Here is a 13989-nt window from a genome sequence, read left to right on the forward strand (position 1 = left end):
CTTCCTAAGCTTCAACTATTTGTAGTGCCATAGCTGAAGCCCAAGTCGGTGGACCTGGGCTTGGAGGCTCGCTGGCACTGGCTGTGTGGACATACCCTGAGTGGTCATTGAGACCCACCAGGGCCAGTGCTTACAAGGCTAGCTGCCATGATGCAGTAAACTGGGCATTCTACTGGCACCCTGTGGATCTGGGGTACCAAGTAGCACCAATAATTACACTAGCCTTGACATTGATAGTTCCATAGTGTGCTTCTTCACCCTTAGCTTCCACTTGTGGTCACATTCATTCTCTGGCCCTTGTCTTTACTAAGCACTGATCTCTCTGGTTTCTCACTCACAGAGTTCTCTCTTTCCTATCAACACCTTATTTCCTTCAATATTGCTCATTCTCTCCCTTACACCTGGCCATTCTCTCATTTCTCTAGTCTGTCAATATCTCTGCAGCAATTTGCTTCATTGGGAGCTTTTCTGCAGGATATGTTATTTCATTTGAGCTGTAGGACGGATGCTATCTAATGAGGAATAAATCCCCTACCCCTTCGCCTTTTCTAGTCTGACAGTACACCTACAGCTGTAAACTTGACACACATCCAGTGTCCATATCAGAAATGATCAAAGCCATCATCATCTTTCTCTAATGACAAGGCAAAGTATTTACAAGTTCGCCACAGAACTTTATGTAAGTGGCCACACTCTTGACAGTTTTCCTCTCATTAAATAGGTTTCACAAGTTAGCGGTTGTCAGAATAAGTAGGACTATTTGTTGGCACCATTTGTCGAATGTCTTATTTTAGAATACCAGTACAGCTATTCATAGTACCCTTGGCAGCTGCTTGTGCTGAACTGAAAACTGCGCCTTTGAAGTTGAGGGGGTTGGGGGAGGGACCCTGCTCCTGCAGTTCTGTAACAGCTGGAAGTCCCCTACTGAGCCCAAGATGAGCAATCTTACCACACACCCTCCCATCCCTGGTGGAGATCCTGTGCATGGGTGACAGGAGGAGAATGTGTTTGGGAGAGCCATAGGGCATTATGGGGCTAGACTTAGAGTTCCCCAGACTTTTAATTTACTTATAATCAATAATTGTGGAGGAAAAGACCTTGTTGATTACAACTTTGCTGAGTAGTTCAACCATCTTACAGTGAGAAAAGGACTTTGGTCATGGATTCCTTTGAAGTTGTGCCATGTTCAACCATTGTACATATAAACTACCTTTTTCTGTTCAAGAGATTGTTGGCCAATATATAAAATCACACTTGGAATTACAAAGTGAGACTTCATAGCGCTTGGTTAAGGATCTCAATGGTGGCAGAGAGAACCTGATTCTGATCTTGCACTGATATAAATCAGGTTTAATTCCATTAAAATCCCCAGCATTCTAATGGTGTAAAATCAGTCTGTGGGATCAGAATCTGGCTCTGGAGTAGCAGGTGAGAGACCATGCTTATTTGCTCGTAAAACCGAATTGCTATTGCATTGAGATGAGCTGGATAGTTGGGCTAGACTGAAAGACAATGGAGTAAGGATTCATTCTCAAATTGAATGAGGTCCTTGTTTTTTCTTGAATTTTAAAGTGTATTGTTGTTCTGTATTATCAGTAAAACAACCATGTCTTTGTAATCCCAATAAATAATGGAAAGTGATTAATGTAGGGCTCTCAAGGGTGAAGGAAAGACATGCTGATATTAATGCTTTACATGGTTTTGAATATTGCACCCTACGTACCTGACACTCAACTCACTGACATTTATTTTAAATCTGAAACAACTCCATTGACTTTAGTGTAAAAGTATTGTAAGATCAGGACTGTCCTATTTTTCTGGGTTTCACCTTATATTGCAGATACTTATGAAGATTTCTAAGTTTTAGGTTACCCTCCCCTAAAGCATAATCTTACTGTATTATACTACACAAATACAATTATTAACACTGGCTTATTCCATATTATTTTCCAAAATATACAGTGTGGAGGAAGGGAAAATGCTACACCTGCAAAAATGAGCAGTAGCTATAATAGGGTTTCAGAATAATATAGCCACTCAAGGCTTTTTGAGCATAAGCTAACATCTTAAGTGGTGGGAAGCTTTCACTTTTCAATGCACTTGAAGGCAAGTTTGTTGTCTTATATACTGCTTAAGTGTACTGTCGTGTCTCTTGGCTTAATCATGAGTGAAAACTGCATCACTCCTGCTTCTCATTGTGCACGATGGATTCTTTTGAGACAGAGCTACCTAGCACATACTACAAAAAAGCCATTATTGTCCAACTGACTTTGTAAAAGCAATAAAAAAAAATGAAGTCACGACTTGAAAATTCAGGTTCAATACTGATAAGATAACGGTAATGAATGTTAGAGTAGAGTCTATTTATAGACATTGTATGTCAGGGCCATAATGCATTGAGCAGTAGAGGAAATCCTTGCACTGATACCATGCATACAGTGACAGCTATATATAGCTTAGCCATTCCATTGGGTAGTTTTTTTCTTTGCTTTTTAAATTTTTTAGTGACTCTAGTGGTTGTGAAAGATGGTAGAATGACAGCTCTGGAGGCAGGCGACCTGTAGTTATCCACAGAACAGGGGAAAGCATATAATGGCAGTGTAAGCTTCCCTCTGCTCCTTTGGCTCTGTCACGTGGCCCTTCCCAGTACCTGTGCTGTCCCCTTTTTTCTAAAGCCCAGTGACCCCCAGTTTAACTTAAATGTCTTCAGATATCCCCAATCCTTGTTCTGTTTTTAACAAGACTCTACGTTTTGTATTCATTCTTTCAGTTGTGACTAGTACATTTATTTGCCTTTCCTGGCCTTGATCTTCCTCAGGTAGATTTCCAGTTCCTTGCCTTCCAGAATAGAGCCATCTGCTCAGCCACACTGTGCGGCTCTGGAGGTGATGCAAGCAAGCAGCTTTCCCTGCTGGAATTGCTCCTCCAGGATGCCGCTGATCTTGGCATTCTTCCACTCATCATATTTCTTCTGAGTCTCCTTTGAATGCTTCTTATTTAAGATTTCCTCCTCTTCAGGAGTCAGTGTAGTGCTCTTCTTGCATCTGAGGAGCAAGGTGTAGTGGGTTTCAAGCCACTGTCGGTCTGGGGTGCCCCCAGTGAGAATGATGCAGGCGACACCAGCTCATTGTTGCAAGCATTGTAGACCACCTCAGTGAATCTGGTCTTGCAGATGCAGCACTTAGATACACAAGAGAAGTTGCCAAAGTCCAACTGCAGAGCACGATATTTCTTGTTACCACCATGAACCCTCCTTGTGTGAATTGGGCACGGGCCAATCTTGGTGTTGGCAGGGGGTTGCCTTATCTCCCCTGGACGATCGAGATACAACAGGAGCACTTAAAGACGATAAAGTAATTGCGGAGAAACTAAATGGATTCTTTTTTTCGGTTTTCATGGCTGAGGATGTTAGGTAGATTCCCAAACCCGAGCCGTCCTTTGTAGGTGACAGATCTTAGGAATTGTCACAGATTGAAGTGTCACTAGAGGAGGTTTTGGAATTAATTGATAAACTTAATAGTAACAAGTCACTGGGACCAGATGGCATTCACCCAAGAGTTCTGAAAGAACTCAAATGTGAAATTGCGGAACTATTAACTATGGTTTGTAACCTGTCCTTTTAAATCGGTTTCTGTACCCAATGACTGGAAGATAGCTAATGTAACGCCAATATTTAAAAAGGGCTCTAGAGGTGATCCCGGCAGTTACGGACCGGTAAGTCTAACGTCAGTACTGGGCAAATTAGTTGAAACAATAGTAAAGAATAAAATTGTCAGACACATAGAAGAACACAAATTGTTGGGCAAAAGTCAACATGGTTTCTGTAAAGGGAAATCATGTCTGACTAATTTATTAGAGTTCTTTGAAAGGGTCAACAAACATGTGGACAAGGGGGATCCAGTGGACATAGTGTACTTAGATTTTCAGAAAGCCTTTGACAAGGTCCCTCACCAAAGGCTCTTACGTAAATTAAGTTGTCATGGGATAAGAGGGAAGATCCTTTCATGGATTGAGAACTGGTTAAAAGACAGGGAACAAAGGGTAGGTATAAATGGTAAATTTTCAGAATGGAGAGGGGTAACTAGTGGTGTTACCTAACGGTCAGCCCTAGGACCAATCCTATTCAACTTATTCATAAATGATCTGGAGAAAGGGGTAAACAGTGAGATGGCAAAGTTTGCAGACGATACTAAACTTAAAGATAGTTAAGACCAAAGCAGACTGTGAAGAACTTCAAAAAGATCTCACAAACCTAAGTGATTGGGCAACAAAATGGCAAATGAAATTTAATGTGGATAAATGTAAAGTAATGCACATTGGAAAAAATAATCCCAACTATACATACAATATGATGGGGGCTAATTTAGCTACAACTAATCAGGAAAGAGAGCTTGGAGTCATTGTGGATAGTTTTCTGAAGACGTCCACGCAGTCTGTGCAGCGGCAGTCAAAAAAGCAAACGGGATGTTAGGAATCATTCAAAAAAGGATAGAGAATAAGTCGGAGAATATCTATTGCCCTTATATAAATCCATGGTACGCTCACATCTTGAATACTGCGTACAGATGTGGTCTCCTCATCTCAAAAAAGATATACTGGCATTAGAAAAGGTTCAGAGAAGGGCAACTAAAAAGATTAGGGGTTTGGAATGGGTCCCATATGAGGAGAGATTAAAGAGGCTAGGACTTTTCAACTTGGAAAAGAGGAGACTAAGGTGGGATATGATAGAGGTATATAAAATCATGAGTGGTGTGGAGAAAGTAAATAAGGAAAAGTTATTTACTTGTTCCCATAATATAAGAACTAGAATTAAGGGGCAGCAGGTTTAAAACAAATAAAAGGAAGTTCTTCACACAGCACACAGTCAACCTGTGGAACTCCTTGCCTGAGGAGGTTGTGAAGTCTAGGACTATAACAGGGTTTAAAAGAGAACTAGATACATTCATGGAGGTTAAGTCCATTAATGGCTGTTAGCCAGGATGGGTAAGGAATGGTGTCCCTAGCCTCTGTTTGTCAGAGGGTGGAGATGGATGGCAGCAGAGAGATCACTTGATCATTACCTGTTAGGTTCACTCCCTCTGGGACACCTGGCATTGGTCACTGTCGGTAGACAGGATACTGGGCTGGGTGGACCATTGGTCTGACCCAGTACGGCCATTCTTATGTTATCTCATACTTCCTCTTTTTGAGGCAGGGCTTCGTTTTGCCCACAGCATTGGGATGGTTGTGCCAGATGTCTCTAGAGATACCCGTCCCAGGAAGTTTTCCTGAGTCCAGATGCCTCCTATGCTTTCATGTGGTAACTGGTTCCCTCCCTCTTGCTTCCCTGGGGCCCCTGATTATGTTCTCTTTTCCACCCCACTTCCTGCATCCTAACAAGTTAATTGAGGTCTAACAGGCAGTCCAAGCATGAAAACATGCTTGTTAACTGTGCCAGCCACAAGCTCTAATGAGCAATTAATTCAGATGCCCCATATTCCCTGGAGTGTAAACTAGGAAACCCCCTCCAAGTAACACATGGATGGGATTATGGGGCTGCTTCTTTCCTTTCATTCCTTCACTGGAGCAGTAGGCATTTCCAAGGTAAACTGCTATGGATTATGGGGCATGTATGCCACTGACACTTGGAAGACAGTGACCAGTGTGGGAGTAGAATTGTTCCCTCCTTATGCCGCTTTTCTTCTCCAAAAGACAGTTTGGGGACTTGGGGAAGCAGGAGACAATACTAGGCTAGGTATTTTTCCTCAACGACTCTCCTGAGGGGCAAGCCACCATCCTATGCCCCTTAAAGATATTAGCAGGCTTAAAGGGGATGTGCTACCTGCAGAAATGCTGCTCGAGAAGGGGAAGGTCTCCAGAGCTCACCCAAAAATCTTAAGGTCTGTATGATCTATGGGAGATTTCTAGGAGGTTTGAGTTAATGTAGAACTTAGTCTTTCCAGTGAACCTGAATGTGGTGTTAGACCATTGTCAACCCCATGAATAGTTCCTATAGGATTTGCACAGCCTTGCTAGGAGATTAATTTTGTTTCATGCCCATTCAGCCCATGGCTGCATGGCTGAGTCTACCAGGCTGTGTGCTGTGATGCTTCTTGGGGCATCCAGGGCTGAGTGTCTTCTTGTTACCCCTTGCCTCCAGTGCAAGGGAGTCTTGCCTGTACTAGCTGGTGTCAGCTCCCTAACACAACAAGCCTCTCAGGAACTCAAACACTCTCCTTTGGGCTACCCCAGCCCTGTCTTTGCTTGCAGGTTGACAACAGATGCACTACACCCCAAGTCTCTTCAAAGTGTCCTCCTGTGGTATCCATCACTGGATACCCAAAGAAATCCCAGAGCCTCTGTTTCCAAAGAAACAGTCTATCACAGTTTACTAGTTTTACCTTAGACCACCACTCCTGTATTATGTACAGCACTTGAGTCAATTATAAAACAAAAAGGAAATTTATAAAGAAAGAATAAAGATTCAAATAAAAGCCAGTGTGAGAAATAGAAACAAATGGTTACATTTAAAACACCATAAAACTCCTTCTAGAGACTAAACTTAACTAACAAGGTGTAACGATGCGGCCTCTGGCGGGACACTACTGAGGCCTGATCTACACTAACCCCCCAAGTCGAAGTAAGGTACGCAACTTCAGCTACGTGAATAACGTAGCTGAAGTCGACATATCTTACTTCGAACTTACCGTGGTTCAGACGCGGTCCACACGCGGCAGGCAGGCTCCCCCGTCGACTCCGCGGTACTCCTCTCGTTGAGCTGGAGTACTGCAGTCGACGGCGAGCACTTCCTGGTTCGATTTATCGCGTCCAGACCAGACGCGATAAATCGAACCCGGAAGTTCGATTTCCAGCCGCCGAACTAGCGGCTAAGTATAGAGCAGCCCTGAGAGTATCAATTCAGAGCAGGGCAGTCACAGTCCAAGGCTGGGTTTCCTTTATTATTAAGGCACACCAAACCAGCCAACCAGAGTGGACTTCGGTTTTACCACACTGGCTAACCAGAAGTCATACAAGTAATTCCCTCAGATACTCCAGTTTCCCAGTATCACCACCAGCACCGCTCCTTATGGGGACAAATGGTTATGAAAACCAATACCCCAGTAAAAGAAAAAAGGTTCTCCCGATCCCAAAGGACCAAGCCCCAGACCCCGTTCAATATACAAGTCATATCTTACCCACAAATCACGCTGTTGCCAATCCTTTAGAATCTAAAATCTAAAGGTTTATTCATAAAAAGAAAGAAATATAGATGAGAGTTAGAATTGGTTAAATGGAATCAATTACATAAAGTAATGGCAAAGTTCTTAGTTCAGGCTTGTAGCAGTGATGGAATAAACTGCAGGTTCAAATCAAGTCTCTGGAGTACATCCACAGCTTAGATCGGTCATTCAGTCCTTTGTTCAGCACTTCAGTGTAGCAAAGTTCCTCCAGAGGTAAGAAGCAGGATTGAAAACAAAATGGAGGGGTTTCCAGGGTCTTTTATATTTTTTCTCTTGTGGGCGGAAACCCCTTTGTTCTTCTGTGCAAAATCACAGCAACAAGATGGAGTTTGTAGTCACTTGGGCACGTTACATGTCCACGAATGATTCAGCTTTTTGCGGCCGACGCCATTGTTTACATGTTTGAACTTTCCCAGGAAAGCTCTGATGTGGATTGGCATCTCCCAAAGTTCATTGTCAGTTAAGGGTTCTTGATTGGGCACTTACTGAGAATAGTTCTTTCTCAAGAAGCTGACCAAATGCTTCACTGAGGTGACTTAGAATCAAACACATTGAGGTACAAGTACATAGCCAATATTCATAACTTCAAATACAAAAATGATACACACATACAGATAGCATAATCATAACCAGCAAACTACCACCTTTCCATAGACACCCCATTTGATGACCTCTGTACAAGACCTGGTGCAACCATAGGACCCTAGTTGCAACAATGATCTATACGGTCACAGTTCATGTCAATAACGTCACACAAGGCATTCCCCATCTCCTACAACCGGGGTTCTCAATCTTTTTCTTTCTGAGGCCCCCCAACGTGCTACTAAAAACTGCACGGCCCACCTGTGCCACAAGAACTGGCGTTCTTTTCTGCATATAAAAAACAGGGCTGGTGTTAGGGGGTAGCGAGCAGGGCGATTGCCTGGGGCCCCATGCTACAGAGTCTCCCGCGAAGCTACATTGCTCAGGGTTTGGCTTCAGCCCTGGGTGGCGGGGCTTAGGGCCCTGAGCTTCAGCCCCATGCAGTTGTGCTTCAGCTTTCTGCCCTGGGCCTCAGCAAGTCTAATGCCAGCCCTGCTTGGCGGCCACCCTGAAACCTGGTTGAGAACCACTGTCGTACAAGATAGCTTACCCCAACTTCTTTCCCCAGGATTTTCAACCAGTTTGGTTGAGAACCCTTCTCATAAGATCAAGTCTATTGCCCGCTTGTCCTTGCAGATTGAAAGAATGCCAGGCTGTCTTTCTGCACACCCAAATATACCAGAGCACACCTTTGATGTTCACCTCAAGATTGGGTCCCTCCAGCACCCTCCCCCCATTTACCTTGCTTTGTTAGCTTCCTTCTCAAGTCTCTGCCAGCTGTTCATTAGCATTTGACATAGTATGCTAACAGATTTCTATTGTATGACATACAATACACAATGGTCCACCATGGAGCTGAGTGTCTCCCACCCCCCTGCCTGGAGAAGTTTATCTCAAGACACACTTCCTTTGAGTGACTTCTTTTAACTACAACCCTACAGAACATAATTTGTAGTATATATGCATAACTCTTCACAGATTTTCTGTACATACATCTCACAATAGTTATGATGACTAGAGTGACACAGACTTTCATTAGAGACCTTACATGACCTTCTTTTAGTGAACCCAGGGGATCCCTGTACCCTCAAGACAGGGGTTCTTGGGTCACAGGTGCCAATTAATCTCAATGTTTGTTGGGTATGTGGTGTGGACACATTCACTAGTAACTGGACTCTTTCTAGAGTTACCGTTTGGGAAGAGAAGCTGATTCAGTTTAACTTTCTTCAGTGGCAAGAACTAGAGTTAGTCCAGTCGGGGACTTTTGGAGGCAGATGCCCATTTGGTCTAAATTGCCATAGCTCCATTTCTCTTTCCATGATTTACCCTCTATTTTTTCCAGACCACCTGCATCTTTGTAGATGCTGTTTGGATTAGGAGACAGACATAACCTGTTTTCTGTTTCTACTTGGCAGAGTTAATGCTTGTAACATTTTCTTTAATTACCTTTTATGATACATACTGTGAGAAAATAGGACAAGTAGCAACAGGTCAGTGTGTCAAATTAAATGGAATTCCGCAGTGATCAGAGTTGCCGTTGCTGCAATACAACAGGGATGGTGAAAAGGAGAAAAGCCCCAATTAAGCTCCACAGGAGCTATTTTCCAACTGCAATTGTCAATAAAGTATGAACAGGACGTTGTAGATTAACCACCCTGTTAAGCCATAGGTGATGGGAGGGTGTCCCTCTTTTCTGAATCAAAACCTCAGATGCAAACCCCAGCTAATTTCAGAGATAGGGAGGAGGTTTCAAAAACTGGAACCATTTATTGCAAATGGTTCTGCGCACTAGATGCAGAATTTTGATCCTTAACGAGCCCCAAACTTTGGGTATTCGGAATCTGGCTCCGAATTCAGATTCGGTAGCTTTAGCCCATGCCTACCCCCCAACCAGCCAGGAATCTTTTCTGTTGGAACAAGAGCAAGTTGTTCTGAATCAGTGTTTTTTTTCCACATGTTGAGATTATTTAGTTGTTTTATCTAGCTCGGTACAGATAGCTACCCCGGTTTGCATTTGTAAGTTTGTTCCTAGGTGGCCTTGAGTCCAGGAACTACCTAGGAACAAACTTAGGCTTGGTCTACACTAAAAAGTTACTTTGACCCAGCAATGTCGCTCAGAGGTGTGAAAAATCCACACCCCTGAGCGACACAGTTAAGATGACCCAAGTCCCCGTGTAGACAGCACTAGGTTGACCTAGCTACTGCCTCTGGTGGAAATGGGTTACCTATGCCAGTGGGAGAACCCCTTTTGTCAGTGTAGGTAGTGTCTACACTGATATGCTACAGCAGCACAGATGCAGCATTTCAAGTGTAGACAAGCCCTTACAAATGCTAACTGGGCTATCTGTCTGTACCTAACTGGATACAACATTAGTTCCCGTAAGACTCACTGGAAGTGTTAGACAGCAGGCTTATTCTCAATTAGCCACTGATGGCTACCTATTTAGGGCATTTGATGGACGGCAAATTCAAAGGTAGTAGAAACCATCATAGGAAATGAGGCAATTATGTCTCCTGAGGCAGGTTTAGTCTTAATGGGCAAATAGAACTTCCTGGTATATTCATGAAGGAGAAATGACTTTTTGGTCCAACAAGTGACATCTCTATTTCAGTATCAACTGTTTCAGGTCCCTCATGGGAGGAGTATAGTGGTGCTTTGTTTCTGACAGACCTCTGATACCTGTGCAACAACACCTGTGAAATGAAGGTTGTGGTTTCAGTTCAGTTCCCAATGGACAACCGGTCTACATCACAAAGAAGCACCGTTGTCATTATTTGACAGACTCGGAGTTCAGTCCAAGGACTGAATAGTCTGAACTATGCTCCAACCTTTAAAGATGATCCTTTCAGGTGAGACACTTTGGCAGGGCAGCGTGAAGCTAGGTAGCTTTGCCGTTGTGTGTGTTCTGTACCTGAATGGAGGACCTCTTTCTTAAAGGCTGTCAGTCCAGCTCCTTTCACAAGAACTGATTCAGACACTGATAATAAATAACACACATTTAATGTTTTAATATAGATTGGGCTGATCCTATGAGCTACAATATGTTTAAAGAGGTGTTTGGAGGGGGACTCCATTGCTTGCTTCTTAAAGGTGGTTACAGTACATGTGGAAGGTCTACATCTCTTTCTATAATTTAGTGGAGGAAGTCTGCGATAAGAAGAGAACAGCTATCATAGAATATCAGGGTTGGAAGGGACCAAAGGAGGTCATCTAGTCCAATCCCCTGCTCAAAGCAGGACCAATCCCCAACTAAACCATCCCAGCCAGGGCTTTGTCAAGCCGGACCTTAAAACCCTCTAAGGAAGGAGATTCCACCACCTCACTAGGTAACCTATTCCAGTGCTTCACCACCCTCCTATTGAAAAAGTTTTTCCTAATATCCAACCTAAACCTCCCCCACTGCAACTTGAGACCATTACTCCTTGTTCTGTCATCTGCTACCACTGAGAACAGTCTAGATCCATCCTCTTTGGAACCCCCTTTCAGGTAGTTGAAAGCAGCTATCAAATCCCCCCTCATTCTTCTCTTCTACAAACTAAATAATCCCAGTTCCCTGAGCCTCTACTCATAAGTCATGTGGTCCAGCCCCCTAATCATTTTTGTTGCCCTCCGCTGGACTCTTTCCAATTTTTCCACATCCTCCTTGTAGTGTGGGGCCCAAAACTGGACACAGTACTCCAGATGAGGCCTCACCAATGTCGAATAGAGGGAAATGATCACGTCCCTTGATCTGCTGGCAATACTCCTACTTATACAGCCCAAAATGCTGTTAGCCTTCTTGGCAACAAGGGCACACTGTTGACTCATATCCAGCTTCTCGTCCACTGTAATCCCTAGGTTCTTTTCTGCAGAACTGCTGCCTAGTCTGTAGCAGTGCATGGGATTCTTCCGTCCTAAGTGCAGGACTCTGCACTTGTCCTTATTGAACCTCATCCAATTTCTTTTGGCCCAATCCTATAATTTGTCTAGGTCCCTCTGTATCCTATCCCTACCCTCCAGCGTATCTACCACTCCTCCCAGTTTAGTGTCATCTGCAAACTTACTGAAGGTGCAATCCACGCCATCCTCCAGATCATTAATGAAGATATTGAACAAAACCAGCCCCAGGACTGACCCTTGGGGCACTCCGCATGATACCAGCTGACAACTAGACATGGAGCCATTGATCACTACCTGTTGAGCCCGATGACCTAGCCAGCTTTCTATCCACCGTATAGTCCATTCATCCAGGCCATACTTCTTTAACTTGCTGGCAAGAATACTGTAGGAGACCGTATCAAAAGCTTTGCTAAAGGCAAGGTATATCACGTCCACCACTTTCCCCATATCCACAGAGCCAATTATCTCATCATAGAAGGTAATTAGGTTAGTCAGGAATGACTTGCCCTTCGGGTAACTAGCAGAGTGATAAACAAACCAAAGAGAGACTTTCATTCAACTAAAGTACTGTCGGCTAAACATTTTTTAATTGATTATTTAATGCAGTCTGTCTTTTGTCTGTCCTCTTCTAAGCCTGCCTAAAAGGAGAAAATTGTAAAAGCAGCCAAGAAAAGCACAGCGTCTGTGAAGGCAGAGGCAAAGGTAGAAGTGGCTGAGCAAAGCATGGTTCCAAATGAATCAGTTCATGATTCCTTTGAGAGATTCAGTGCGAGAGACAGAGCAGCAGTGCCTGCTGTGCTTTAGTCAAGCAATCTTACTCCCTTACTCCAAGACATTTTATTGAAATTAATGGGCTGGTGTTTGAAATGGCAAATGACTGGACCGAACCAATACCCGCCAAAGCAAAGCTAGATTTACAATGAATCCAAAAACCATTGGATTAAAAAATGGATTGACTAAATTGTACTTGCATGGTGAGTATTTTTGTATTGCATTCACAATATCCATAGTTAAGAAAAGCAGCAATGTAAATCTTACACGCAGAAAAAAATACCTTAATGGAACATTATTAAAGTTGCAAAGTCAAACACTTAAGTTAGGAAATGCCAGATTTAAGGCTGCCTGTGCAACCTGAATTTGGCCGTCCTGTGCATATGCTACGGTCTTTAATTACATGATCACATACTGATTTTCCCACAGGATTCCTGCCTCATCAGTGCACAGGATGGACCTGCTCTGGGGATGGCCTTCTAACCCTCTAGACTTGAGTGCCTGAGCTGCAGTGTCCACACAACTATTTTAGCACACTAGCTCAAGCCCTGCTAGTGCCAGTCTGTGTACCTGAGCTGGGAGGCTCACTCCCAGCTGCAGTGTAGACATCCTAGAGTCTATTAAAGCTGCCAGCTGGAGGGTCTAGGGGCTGATCTACAGCCCATTAAAGTCAATGGTAGTCTGTTTGATTACAATAAGTTTGGGCTCAAACTCATCCTCCTTTAGATTAAGTGGTAGAGGCTCATGCTTCTAGCGCTGAGGGTTCCCATTGCAAACCCTTCTTTTGGCCCAGTTACCATTCCCAGAGCTATTGTTTCAGGCTCTCTGCAGACTCAGGCAAATATTGCTGCATCAGTTCACATTTTCAAGCTTGTCTTTTCAACCAGGAGGACTAGAAACATACTTTTGTAAAAGGAAGGCTGAAATTCTGAGGTAGTCATTATGAGCAGCTAAAAGTATGTATTTGTTGAGTTTATGCCCTAATCTGGCCTTCGGCTGTGCTAGTAAGGAGTGCTGGGGAGAGCAAACCAAAAGGATGGTGCAGTTTGTGCATTCCTCCTGCGCATTGAAGAGCGGGAAGGTGGGATTGTGTGAGTTTACCTTGGGAACATGCAGCTCTGTACCCCTCTGTTCAAAGGGGTGGCAATCTAGCCTTACATAGTAGGCAATGAAAAAGCTGGTAAAGTTGGGGGACTTTAAATGGAGCCTGGGCAGAAAAAGAGATGTAATCACTAACTGAAAGAACAAAAACCAAAACAATGTAGAAAGAAGGAGGAGAGGACAAATGAAGATACAAAACTGCACATAAGCTTCTTGCAGAAAAAAAAAAGAGAGAGACAGGGAAAGAGAAGCAGTAAGAACTACATTTACTCAGTGCATTAAAGAGCCAGACTGGGGTAGGTAAGGCAGTCATTACTGAGTATGGTGAGCTCCGCTCCCAGATAATGCCATACTATGTATACAGTCATAATGCTAGATATCCAGCCCCAATGGGAGGCTGCACGGAGAAAAGGAGGTATGCTATCTGAGTACTTA

The 13989-nt window shown here is 43.6% G+C and overlaps 1 pseudogene; it reads right to left on the bottom strand.

The window, feature by feature from the left end:
• Positions 1 to 2785: 2785 nt before the first annotated feature.
• Positions 2786 to 13394, bottom strand: LOC112104810 (annotated as a pseudogene).
• Positions 13395 to 13989: the final 595 nt, after the last annotated feature.

Source organism: Terrapene carolina, unplaced genomic scaffold (assembly GCF_002925995.2).
Source record: "Terrapene carolina triunguis isolate 2854851 unplaced genomic scaffold, T_m_triunguis-2.0 Scaffold84, whole genome shotgun sequence".
Taxonomy (NCBI): domain Eukaryota; kingdom Metazoa; phylum Chordata; order Testudines; family Emydidae; genus Terrapene; species Terrapene triunguis.